Source organism: Pinus tabuliformis, chromosome 7, assembly GCF_031772625.1.
Source record: "Pinus tabuliformis cultivar Carrire ecotype Pingquan chromosome 7, CPIR1, whole genome shotgun sequence".
NCBI classification, from domain to species: domain Eukaryota; kingdom Viridiplantae; phylum Streptophyta; class Pinopsida; order Pinales; family Pinaceae; genus Pinus; species Pinus tabuliformis.
This window is the reverse complement of record NC_142293.1, coordinates 1119939388-1119953477: the sequence shown is the minus strand read 5'-3', so window position 1 is coordinate 1119953477 and position 14090 is coordinate 1119939388.

Sequence of the window (14090 nt, the reverse complement as noted above, 5' to 3'; positions counted from 1 at the left end):
CTTTCTTTGCCGGTAAGAAGTGGAGCAGGTCTACACTAATGACTTGTCTGATTAACTCGAGAGCGAAGATCCTCTTAGGCAGGAATACTGGCAAGTGATATGGAGGGAGTTCACATCCGTAAACCTGAATTTTTGTGTAGTCCTCATAGAGGTACCAGTCTCCAATGGCAGCTTCCTCATTGATTTGGAGGAGCTCCTTCTGCTATAGGAAGATTCTAGGAGGTGGGACCTTGTGGATGATTTGGTAGGCAATGGCCATGAAATGAAATGAGAGTACCCACCCAAACTAGGTCTTTTTCTCACTGAGATATTCCAGTCGAAGACTGAATTTCGCTCTTTATTAGGGGAAAACACATCAAGGTTAAGGCATTGAAACTCTTCGATGTGAGCATATAGGAACAAGTATAACAACAAGGAGTAGTAGCGGAAATAAGAGGAGACTGGGAAATAGTGGAGTTGGAAGAAAATGGCAGCTGAAAGATATCCCGGGATATTGAGTAAGCACCCAGGTTGTTTCATTTTATGAAAACATCCCAAAGCGGCCCTGTTTATTTTCAGGGAGGTATCTTCACCCATCAGACAAGCAATTGCAGCTAAAATAGGTTGGACTGATGCCTGAAAGAGAGTCAATGGAAACTGATTTTCTGCGGGTAGGATTTGACCTCAGGAGCGAGGATTTGTCCCATGAATGATTGTTGTTCCTCAGCTAGGAGCATTGCGAAATGGCTGGCTAGGGTAGCATCAATGAACGTATGCATAGTGGAAGACTCAGGGAAATTCAAATCTCTTTGGATTAAGAGGGGCGTTACCTCGAGGATTATAACTCTTGAGGAAGAAATGAAGCAATTCTTATCCTTTTGATAGGAGTCATCCAGCCAAGATATAAACTCGGGGAAGAGGTGATCCAGGAGGATCTCGTCAGATCAGTTGCACAGGTGTTCAGTGTCGTCGTCAGCATTCAATTCAATTTCGACAGTGTTGGTTATGGATCAGGTTGTTCAAGTAATGTTTACGGTTTTCATCGCGTTCAGTGAGATGTTTTTGTACCTGGCTGTCGACTTGTGTTAATCGACAGTTCCGCCAGGATTGGTCGACGACATATGTTTGTCTTCCACCTTCTCAGGATTTAGGTGTCGACAAAGGGTTGATGTTGCAAAGGTAGCTAGTGTCGACGATATGCATATGGTTTTATGTCACATTGCGACAAATGTGTTGTTAAAAAGTGTTTTTCCAAGGTGTGTAAAAGTCTATAAGACCTAACACATAAATCTAAGTTCTAAACATCTAAACCCTACAAAACTATGTGTTAATACAACATTAAAATCCTAATGCTCAAACCATGTAATAAACCTATAACCCTAAATGCATCATTCAAAAAATGCATTAGAAAAACATTATAAAACCTAATCCTAAGTCCTACCAACCCTATCACATTAAAACTATGTGATTAAAGTCCTAAACCTAACATCAAAACCTATTTGTATTAGCTCTCGGCCTTAATAAAACATTGCATAAATTAAAATACACAAACCTCTGACTGCGCGAGTAGCCTAACCGCATCGGAGAAGGCCACATATGAATGTTGTGTGTAAATACCATTGGGTTTCATACACCGCCAATTCTCACCGCAGCGAAGGTCATGACATGTGAATGTTGTATTGAATGACCATCGGAGTTAACCATTGGAACTCAACTGCGTCGGAGAAAAGCCACTAGAGTAAGCCGCGACGATCAAGAGAAACGTGGGCACATGCCGGCAGTTAGTGCGATGAACGCCGAAACCGCCGAGGAAGACCGCGGCTGGTCACACGCAACTGCCAACCTCCGCCACCAGGTTAGCTGACCGTAAACAGTTCATGTGCTTATCCAATGTATTTTTTGGTTTTTTGAATTAAGTTTTGGTTACAATTAATCCGATGACCATGTAACCTAGCCTATGTGTCAACTTACAACAAGACCGAGCTCTAAAACTCATCCAGAAGATAACCTATTCACCTCGAACCTAGCCAAAAGAGGTTTTGATGTACCTACAGGCCTATAAGAGGCGGTTTTTCTTCATTGATCACAGGGAGAGTGGTTTTGGTTTTTGTATGCAAATTCTGGAGGTCATAGGTAGTTTTGTTTTCAGTGTAACAGGAGCATCCGGAGTCAGAATTGGGAACCGTGATAGGCGTTGGAAAGCTGGTTTAGAGAGCTATCTGTTGATAGTGATCAGAAGTTCCTGCATGCACATTCATTTTGGTCTATTTTCTGTGTAATCGAACTACTTGTTTTCAATCCTAATAAAGCAGTCGCCCATCTTGAAAGCAGACCCAGAGGCGTAGTCCATCAGGGACGAACTCCGTAATCAACTTTGCTATCTGGCATCACTATTTTTTTACTATTTTCCCTTCTGTTATGCATATTTCTTGTGTTTAATCAGTTGTCAAAAAGTCTTCTTCTCAAGCAGTTTTGCTCGATTTCCGCACTTTCATCTAACATTCAATTCATTAATGGCTAATCAATTCTACATCAGTTTTAATTTATGATCATTTCAGATCAAGAGGTGAACTAGAGGAGAGATTTGGTAATACATTCCCGAGTTAACAACTCTAAAAGGGTCCTCATTTCTTACATTTTCATCAAACATCTCATAGCGTAGGTCCACGAGTGAGAAAGGACAGGCAGGGTCGGCTATTTGGATCTCGATGTTCGTTAAAGGCTCGGCACCAGTGTTTTTAACCTCATGGGTGCTGGGAGTTGCAAGAATCGCATGCTTCATTTCTTTGAGTAAAACAAGGAGGTCGTAGTGTCGGGTTACCTGGAGCCTGCAAGGAAGATTGAAAATGACTTGGGAAGTGTCCTTGACCTTTGGGATTGTGCGAAGAGGTGAATCATGTGCGGTGCTCCAGGAGGAATGTTCTTTGACTGAGACCGAATAATCATTGTCGAGCGGTAATTTTAGGGCTCTCGATATTTATGTAAAGGAAAGAGAAAATTGCACGGGTGGCATAGTTAGGAGTGAGTGTATGAAGGCACATGGCGTTCACGGGTTGGTCTGGGATGATAGAGGATAGCCTTCGGGAGAGTGAACGGGCCATCAAGTTACCTATACCATTTACTTTGACCTGTTTCCTTCAATATCGTCGAGCCAAAGGGCAAGGCCCGTCTGGAAGATAGTCCCCAACAGTTAAGGTGGGCTACACCATGGATCGTATGTACGCTATGTCAGCTATGGGAATGGATCACGACCGTTGGATGTGTTAGGTTCCTATACTAATAGGTGTCATAATTTATGATTGACTTAGTTTATCTCTGTAATATGTACATACCTTTGCTTTCTGTAAATGTTTTCCATATTCAAAAATTCAAAAAGATTAAAAAATGTAAAGAGGGTATACCCTAAAAGAAAAATCAAAGGGCAAAATGAAGGAAAAAGGTCAAAAAAGATGAAAATGAACCCCAAAAATAAAAAATACCATGAAAGTGTGCAAGCCCAAAAGCCACTACCATTTACTTTTATGCATAATAATGATTTGTGCAACTTGTTATTTATGCCACAATCCATGGTAATCAAACAGTTTAATCTTGGTTATTCCATGTTTTGAATTTCATGCTTAGAGATAGAGAATAAAATCTGACCAAACTGTTTAATCTTGGCAGATAAGTAGATAGGTAGAGGAAATAAAAGGAGCTCAATAGTTTAATCTGAGCCCTTGGATGTAATAAGGATAGATTTAGATATATTTCTATTGTAAAAGAAAAGAAAATGGTTTTGATGAGGGTTTGCCAGCTTAAGTGCACCCTAATAAAGAGTAGAAAAAATGGTAGGATGAGTAGGTGGGTAAGTAGTTGAATGGTTGCAGAATTATGATGAATGGTTAGTTAAAGATCATAGCATATGCTTCATCATCAAGTTACTAAAGCATGGATGAAAATTTAGTGGTTAAAAAAAGTCAAATGGTTAATCTCCCCATTCATTTCACCCTTAATTTACTAATTTCCCACAAATAAAAGAAAAAGTACCTAGAACCTTAAGTTAAAGGGGCTCAGAGCATTTCTCTAACTTCTGGAGGGACCGGACCCTCGGCCCAATAACTTAAAGGATCTAAGTAGTAATATCCTCTCACCCATGTTCACCCCTTCATAATTCATTCATTTCATTTGGAAAATCCCTTTTCCTAAGGTGGAATCACCATTTACCTAGGGAAAGTTATTTACCCCTATACAAAAACCCCTTTTTCACAAAAACCCATAAAAATCATTTAGCTTAAGATATAATACACAAGTGCAAACATGAAAAACAAGAGTTAAACTCATTATACTTAGCGCAAAAATCACTTTTCCGCTTTCATTACATATTAACCCCTAATTTTAACTATAGTTATTTAATTCCTGAAAATAACCCTTCCCCGTATATTTTAATAAATCCTGTATGATAATATCCCGCCAGACGTTTGAAATATAAACCTTACTTAGTAAATTAATTAAATGGGTTAATTAGCCGATCAGTGACTAGTTAAGAGCCATAACCCTCCACCAAACAAAAAGGGGTTAATTAATCAAACAGTGATTAATTAATAACATGTTCCACCAATCAAATCATCCCTGACGTCATTAAGTTCCCTTAAACCGCAGTTGCTATCCCGTTGGGCCCCTCCATTAACTCCCCGATCAAATCACACCCTCGACCACCGTGTGATCTGACCCCTTCAGATCCAACGATCTATACTCATATCGGGAGGCCTCCAAAGGTCGACCTTTACCTGCCCGATGTGAGCGGTTTCACTGTTCACCCCGTCGCTACGTGGCGCCCGATGAATGGCATCGAGCGGCCTCCCCTCAAAACTGCCCACGACTCATAAGCGTTGCGATGGCCCTTTCAATACCACTTCCCCGCCATTTCGATAAACGCCCGTCCGTTCTTTTAATTGACTTTCGCGCCATATTTCGAAATTCTTCCCGTTAAAACTTATAACGTGAAAACCTGTGTTTTCACGGTTTTCACCCGTTTCACTGTGTAAACCTATAAAACCCTCTAGCGCCTCCCTGAACCTTTGCAACATAATTTCACCATCTGTTTTTTGTCCAAAACCCTATTACGACCCCTTTACCTGTCATCTGTGTGCCAGAGAGCCATCAATCACCCTTCATGAAGACCTGTGTTCTCTTAAAAAATACTGAATTTTTTCAGGTTATCAAACTAAGATCAAATCTTGGATAAACAGTTCTGATACTAGTCACATAACTGGTTTATTCCAAGAATCAACAAGAAACCTCATTCAGCACCTGTATTAAGAGGAAGAACACAATTACACACAAAACAGAGAAGAAAACAGTCACACAGAGCTATGACTGTCAAAACAGAGGAACCAGACAAAGAATATAGTTACAAGACAAGTGAACAAAATATGCATGTACTTAACCTATATCCACTACCTGATGTTGATATACACAAAAATAAAAGAATTTACTATTGAAATAGACAGTAAAAACCTAAAATATACAGTGAAGGTAAAAGGACACAGTAAAGAATAGTCAAAGTGTATCAGGATTAAAGAGTATCAGATTGAATACCAAGTCAAGTAAATCAGCTAGCATGAAGATAAACAATAGGGAAGATGGTTACAAAGCATAGCATACAGATTCATGTCAAAGTGAAAACAAAATGGTAAAAGTAAAACAGTAAAAGTAAACTTGGATGTAGTAAGGGTTAAACAAAGATGAAAACACTTTCACCAGCAACAATGAAGTTCATCCAAAATAAAAGTGAAAAACGGTTAAAATAAATTTGAGGTTAAAAGATGAAATCAGAGCAGAAATGGTACATTCTTCAAAAATTTCCTGTTTAAGGCATAGTTTTTCATAAACTATTGTGGCCAATCCAAGATTTATTTTGGGAAAATGGAGGAGGTTTTTGTTCCTAACAGGCTAATCGAAAAAAAACCTATCTCACTTTTTACACAAGTATTACCAAAAGTGAGATAAGTGCATGTCTTCACAGCCTATTTTTCAATTTGTGCAAAGTCCTGTTTTTGACATCTTTTTACAGAGAATATTGTGAACATATGGAGCTGAATTGTGGGAAACTGGGAGAGGTTTATCTCAAAAACATTCTTATCTACAATAAACTCTTTCACTTTTTACTTATCTAGCTCAGATTGCGATATACAAGTGTATCATTGGAACCTAAGTTTGCAGAATTTCTGGGGCAGAATGCACAAAAGAAGGAGGCAATGAGTGATTTGGAAGCCTCATCATCACTTAAGAGTTGCTATCAAATTCGAATTTCTCTTCTTTGTCACCATAAATCCATAAATTTAGTGCCAAATAGATTCATTAGTTTTGAATGTCCTTTATTTAAGTTCTATTAATGTAAAACAGTTTGAGATATTTGTAAAACCAATCCTGATATTTCTTCAAGATATTTCAGTTTAGAATTAGTATAAATACTTCTTCATTTGAAGTATTTTTGGTGGATTAAAAATCATTTATGTAGACTTTTCATTTGGAGCTAAAGTATCTATTGTAATCAAGGCTGGATTGGTTTACTGGATTAAATAAAGTTGAGGACATTTCACTCGATTCATGTGCACTGTGGGAAACAATTAAGTATAACTTCTCTGAGTTTGAATATTGTTTTCCTTTATGTTATGAAATATCATATGTGTTTCTCATCATTCTTAAAATCAAACGAGTAATATCATCAGAATTAGCCTAATTTCTCCCTGTTTTAACTGTTTGCTTCTTTAATGTTTTCTACTAAATTACTTAAGTTTGGGAATTCTTAGTTGCTCGCTTACTTCTGTAATGCATTCCCTCTATTGGCCCCTAGTACAGGATTCTTAATTTCCCTTGCTATTTTCCAAACCTCCCTTCTTCATCTTAATCCCTGTTAAGGATTCTTCATTGCCCTTGGCCCTGGCTAAAATTTTCATCCATTGAAACCTTCAGATTTGTCCTTGCTATGCTAGCTTGCCTTGTGAACTCTTACTTCAGTGATTAATCAAGTCCTGATAAACCTTTCATACTTGACTCCATAGCCCAATGCCCTAAGTACTTGCTCTGCCCATCTGTCTTCTTAATTCCACCACCCAATCAAAACAAAACACCCCTGAAATTTCACAACTAGCCTAATATCCCATCAAACAAAGTTAAATTATAAAGAGAGAGCCCTCTCTGGACTTAGGTTGGCTAGAACCTGAGTTTAAAAGATTGGTTTGTGGTTACCTCGGAAATTTCTTTCTTTAACCTTGAGAAAATTCTGAGTGATAACATAGTGGTGACTCCACTAGGGAGAACTAACATTTTCTTCAGAATTGTTTTACAGGTTTAGATCTGATCTATGATGGTGGACAGTGATTAGACACACAAAGGTTAAAATAATCCATCTGGCGACTCCAAATCAATTTCACAATCAAGAATCCACTAGAGAAATGAGCCTGAAAGAACTGTGTGAAAAGATCAGGGTTTTAACTTGGATTGTTATCCAAGAAATTATGTTCTTTCTCATTGATAAAGTTTTTCAATGTATATTGTATTTTAAAGAAGATTTTAGATCATTTTTTTATTATTTTCCTTTAAAAGTTGTAGATATAAAGTCTCCTTACATATTTGAACAACTTTCTTCTGAATCTAATGAAGATCATATTCCAATCAAAGAAATTGAAACAATCAAAACTAATCATACAATCCCTGTACATGTTCCTATACCTTGTAAAGTTCCTGATAGATATAAGCCCCTCATGTTACCTACTACACTCCATGCTTTCCCTAACGATTATCACAAGTACCTCCCTAGGTTTGATGGAGAGAATGGTATCACTGCCCAAAAACAGATTCAAGATTTTGAGGATTATCTTAACTTATTTGAAGTAGATGAATAGGATGTCAGTATTAGGCTTTTTGCTCTTTCTTTGCAAGACAAAGTCAAGAGTTGGTTCAAAACCCTGCCTGAAGCAAGCATCTCAAATCTCCAGCAGTTTCTCAAATTCTTCCTTGATAGATGGATAATCAAAGTCAATATTCTTATAATCATAGAAGAATATAATTAGTTAAAAAGACATCCAGATGAAACAATACAACAATTTTCAGACAGATTTAATCAAATCTATTATTCAATGCCATCAAATATAAGACCTCCCCCTGGTTCACTCTTTTGCATTACCCAAGAGCATTTGATCCAAAGCTAGAATTTCAGTTAAGAGAAAGAAACCCCTCAACACTGGAACAAATGCAAAGCATGGTAGTAGATGTAGAAGTTAATCTGCAAATTAGAAGAGAAAAGTTGAAAGCAGAAGTAGAGGTAAAACTTGACATTTTGATAAAGAAGATAAAGGAGAGGATACAGAAGATCACCATGAAAGATGAAATTTTTGTTCAAAATCACCATGACACATTTGTTTCACAAAAAGAAGAGGTTGATAGCCATGAACAAATTCCTGTTAATTCCAACTACCATAAATCTGAAGATAGAGTTATAGAACCATATGTGGAGAGGCAATCTGCTAATCTAATATGTACATTTGGTGACATTACTTCTTATGATGATGTGCCTAAGCTTGATCACTATAATAATGATTATGTTCCTCAAATCCAAATTAACCTTACAGAGGAATCAGAAGCTAATTTGAGGAATAAGGAAGTTCAGGTTCAGCAGCTTGAAAATATTGATCAACTTGTTCATTTCAACTATGAGAATGAGGAGGAAAGTGCAGAAAATTTTGAAATCAGTGAAGGAACTTTACCATTATGTTTTGCTTCATTTCAGTTTATCAGAGATAACTTTCATGCAATTAGAAATCAAATGTCAACAAGTTTTGATATTAACCATATAGAGGGCAATAAAGTCCTTATTCAAGACTTCTCATATCTAGATTTGCAGCCCCAAAATGCTATTGAATCTCAGCCTACAGAAGAAGACTTGGAAGCTGGAACATATGGTCAAAATATCCAAGATGATTCCTTACCATTCTGTTCTGAGTCAGTTCAGTTTTTGAAAGGAAATTTGCATAAACTATATGTTAAAAAGGATGAGCAGTTTTTAGAAAATCATGCAATTTCATTGGAACCAATAGAAATGGACGGCAACAGTCTCTTCAAGTCTTTCATGATCCAATAGTTGATGTGTTGGATAGAATTTGTAGTCAATGTCCTTCTCCATTAGCTAACTATGACTTTGAAAAAAGTATTGATACAGACTTGGCTAGGCAACTAGTTTTCTTGCCATTTTCAGAAGAAACATCATCACTAAGCTCATTTGAAAACATGCAAGGTCATAAAGATGAAGGTATTATTTCAGTTTCATGGCATGCAGGCCACACACAACAGATGTACAGTTGTTTGAAACAGTGCAAGAATAGTGTATATATTTTACAAGATACTTTTGTACAGTTTCGAGAGTCAACAAAGGAAATCAGGAATTTCCTTATCTTCTCAAAGGTTAACAAAGTTATATTTGACTTCAGGATCTCAATTTTAACCACCAACAAGCACAAGCAACAAAAGTCACCAACGTATATGATGCTTGATGGGTTGCATTGGTTGTTTCATTTTACCTAACCAGCAATCAGAAAGTTGATTAGAGTAAGTAGGTAGAATTTCAGTTTGAATAAATTCGGTTTTCAGCAGCAACTTTATGTTAGATCATATTTCAGTTTGCAGAAAAGGTTACAATTTCAGTTCAAGATTTTCAATCACAAAGATTATACAACAGAGCATACACATGTGTGGGATTGGTCCAATGGATCAGGCTACTAGTCGACAGTGTTCTTGACATTTTACAAGGAAATGTCATCCGCAAGTGAAGCTGTTGTTAGGTTCCTATACTAATAGGTGTCATAATTTATGATTTGTTGGGTGTGGAGCCTGATTATCTTCTGTATTCAAAGGTATCGCCACATTGGACCCCAGTTCGAAATGGGGCAGCAACCCCGCCCGTAAAATATTCGCTGCAGGGGGGGTCTGGGGGGGGTGGTTGCGACCTTTGGGGAGTCCCCCCTAGCGGGGGGTTTTTGGGGCAACGGCCCTGAAGCTAAAAACGGATGTAAAATTTCCTTGTAAAAGTATAGTAATTTCTAGTCAATCTGGGTCGTTCATTAGGCGGATGATATGACGGTAGAACTTATATTTAGTTTAGGGTTTTTTGCCCTAGAAGGAAACCCCTCTCTTTGTATGAGGGCATTGTATTGAGTATGTGTAATATATGTGTATTCTTCGAGAGAGAAACAGAGAGGTGAGACTGTGAGAGAAAACAGAGGATATTACAGCGGATCTGTTGTAGGTTGTGTCTCTTCATTTTGTTGGATAATGGAAAGGAAGGACTAGCTGTTTGGGGTGTACGTAGCCCAAACTAGGTGAACCATGTATATCTGTGTCTCTCTTGTTTTATGTGTTTTCTGTGTTTATATTTCTACAATATTTTATGTGTTCCATTGCTCCGTAATATATAATTTTCTAACATGATTGACTTAGTTTATCTCTCTAATATGTACATACCTTTGCTTTCTGTAAATGTTTTCCATATTCAAAAATTCAAAAAATTCAAAAATGTAAAGAGGGTATGCCGTAAAAGAAAAATCAAACGGCAAAAAGAAGGAAAAAAGTCAAAAAAGATGAAAATGAACCCCAAAAATAAAAAATACCATGAAAGTGTGCAAGCCCAAAAGCCACTACCATTTACTTTTATGCATAATAATGATTGTGTGCAACTTGTTATTTATGCCACAATCCATGGTAATCAAACAGTTTAATCTTGGTTATTCCATGTTTTGAATTTCATGCTTAGAGATAGAGAATAAAATCTGACCAAACTATTTAATCTTGGCAGATAAGTAAATAAGTAGAGGAAATAAAAGGAGCTTAACAGTTCAATCTGAGCCCTTGGATGTAATAAGGATAGATTTAGATATATTTCTATTGTAAAAGAAAAGAAAATGGTTTTGATGAGGGTTTTCCAGCTTAAGTGCACCCTAATAAAGAGTAGAAAAAATGGTAGGATGAGTAGGTGGGTAAGTAGTTGAATGGTTGCAGAATTATGATGAATGGTTAGTTAAAGATCATAGCATATGCTTCATCATCAATTTACTAAAACATTGATGAAAATTTAGTGGTTACAAAAATTCAAATGGTTAATATCCCCATTCATTTCACCCTTAATTTACTAATTTCCCACAAGTAAAAGCAAAAGTACCTAAAACCTTAAGTTAAAGGGGCTCAAATAATTTCTCTAACTTCTTGAGGGACCAGACCCTCGGCCCAATAACTTATAGGATCTAAGTACTAAAAGCCTCTCACCCATGTTCACCCCTTCATAATTCATTCATTTCATTTGGAAAATCCCTTTTCCTAAGGTGGAATCACCATTTACCTAGGGAAAGTTATTTACCCCTATACAAAAACCCCTTTTTCACAAAAACCCACAAAAAGCATTTAGCCTAAGTTATAATGCGCAAGTGCAAACATGAAAAACAAATGTTAAACTCATTATACTTAGCGCAAAAATCACTTTTCCGCTTTCATTTCATATTAACCCCTAATTTTAACTATAGTTATTTAATTCCCGAAAATAACCCTTCCCTGTATATTTTAATAAATCCCATATGATAATATCCCGCCCAAGGTTTGAAATATAAACCTTACTTAGTAAATTAATTAAATGGATTAATTAGCTGATCAGCGACTAGTTAAGAGCCATAACCCTCCACCAAACAAAAATGGGTTAATTAATCAAACAGTGATTAATTAATAACCTGTTCCACCAATCAAATCATCCCCGACGTCATTAAGTTCCCTTAAACTACAGTTGTTATCCCGTCGGGCCCCTCCATTAACTCCCCGATCAAATCACACCCTCGACCACCATGTGATCTGACCCCTTTAGATCCAACGGTCTATACTCATATCGGGCGGCCTCCGAAGGCCGACCTTTACTCGCCCGATGTGAGCGGTTTCACTGTTCACCCCGCCACTACGTGGCGCCCGATGAATGGCATCGGGCAGCCTCCCCTCAAAACTGCCCATGACTCATAAGCAGTGCGATGGCCCTTTCAATACCGCTTCCCTGCCATTTCGATAAACCGCCCATCTATTCATTTAATTGACTTTCGCGCCATATTTCGAAATTCTGCCCGTTAAACCTTATAACGTGAAAACCTGTGTTTTCATGGTTTTCACCCGTTTCACTGTGTAAACCTATGAAACCCTCTAGTGCCTCCTTGAACCTCTGTAACGCAATTTCACCATCTGATTTCCATCCAAAACCCTATTGCAACCCCTTTCCCAGTCATCCCTGTGCCAGAGAGCCATCAAGCACCCTTCATGAAGACCTGTGTTCTCTTAAAAAATATTGAATTTTTTCAGGTTATCAAACTAAGATCAAATCTTGGATAAACAGTTCTAATACTAGTCACAGAACTGGTTTATTCCAAGAATCAACAGGAAACCTCATTCAGCACCTGTATTAAGAGGAAGAACACCATTACACACAAAACAGAGAAGAAAACAGTCACACAAAGCTATGACTGTCAAAACAGAGGAACCAGACAAAGAATATATTTACAATACAAGTGAATAAAATATGCATGTACTTAACCTATATCCACTACCTGATGCTGATATAAACAAAAATAAAAGAATTTATTGTTGAAATAGGCAATAAAAACCTAAAATATATAGTGAAGGTCAAAGGACACAGTAAAGAACAATCAAAGTTTATCAGGGTTAAAGAGTATCAGATTGAAGACCAAGTCAAGTAAATCATCTAGCATGAAGATAAACAGTAGGGAAGACAGTTACAAAGCATAGCATACAGATTCATGTCAAAGTGAAAATAGAATGGTAAAAATAAAATAGTAAAAGTAAACTTGGATACAGTAAGGGTTAAATAGAGATAAAAACACTTTCACTAGCAACAATGAAGTTCATCCAAAGTAAAAGTGAAAAACAGTTAAAAGAAATGTGAGGTTAAAATATGAAATCAGCGCAGAAATGGTACATTCTTCAGAAATTGCCTATTTAAGTCATATTTTTTCAGAAAATATTGTGGCTAATCCAAGAAGTATTTTGTGAAAATGGAGGAGATTTTCATTGCTAACAGGCTATTCGACAAAAACCTATCTCATGTTTTACACATGTATTACCAAAAGTGAGATAGGTGCATGTCTTCACATGTTATTTTTCAGTTTGTGCAAAGTCCTGTTTTTGACATCTTTTTTCAGAGAATATTGTGAATAGCTGGAGCTGAATTTTTGGAAACTCAGATAGGTTTATCTCAAGAACATTCTTATCTACAATAACCTATTTCACTTTTTACATATATATCTCGGATTGAGATATACAAGTGTATCATTGGAACCTAAGTTTGCATAATTTCTGGGGCAGAATGCACAAAAGAAGGAGGCAGTTAGTGACTTGGAAGCCTCATCATCACTTAAGAGTTGCTATCAAATTCGATTTCTCTTCTTTGTCACAATAAATCCATAAAATTAGTGCCAAATAGATTCGTTAGTTTTGAATGTCCTTTATAAGTTCTATTAATGTAAAACAGTTTGAGATATTTGTAAAACCAATCTTGATATTTCTTCAAAATATTTCAGTTTAGAATTAGTATAAATACTTATTCATTTGAAGTATTTTGGGTGGATTAAAAAGAATTTATGTAGAATTTTTGTTTGGATCTAAAGGAGCTATTGTAATCAAGGCTGGATTGGTTTACTGGATTATATAAAGCTCAGGACATTTCACTCGATTCATGTGCATTGTGGGAAACAAATAAGTATAACTTCTCTGAGTTCGATTATTGTTTTCCTTTATGTTATGAAATATCATATGTGTTTCTCATAATTATTAAAAGCAAACAAGGAGTAATATCATCAGAATTAGCTTAAGTGCTCTCTGTTTTAACTGTTTGCTTATTTAATGTTTTCTACTAAATTACTTAAGTTTGGGAATTCTTAGTTTCTCCCTTACTTCTGTAATTCATTCCCTCTATTGGCCCCTAGTACAGGATTCTTAATTTCCCTTGCTATTTTCCAAACCTCCCTTCTTCATCTTAATCCCTGTTAAGGATTCTTCATTGCCCTTGGCCCTAGTTAAGATTTTCATCCATTGAA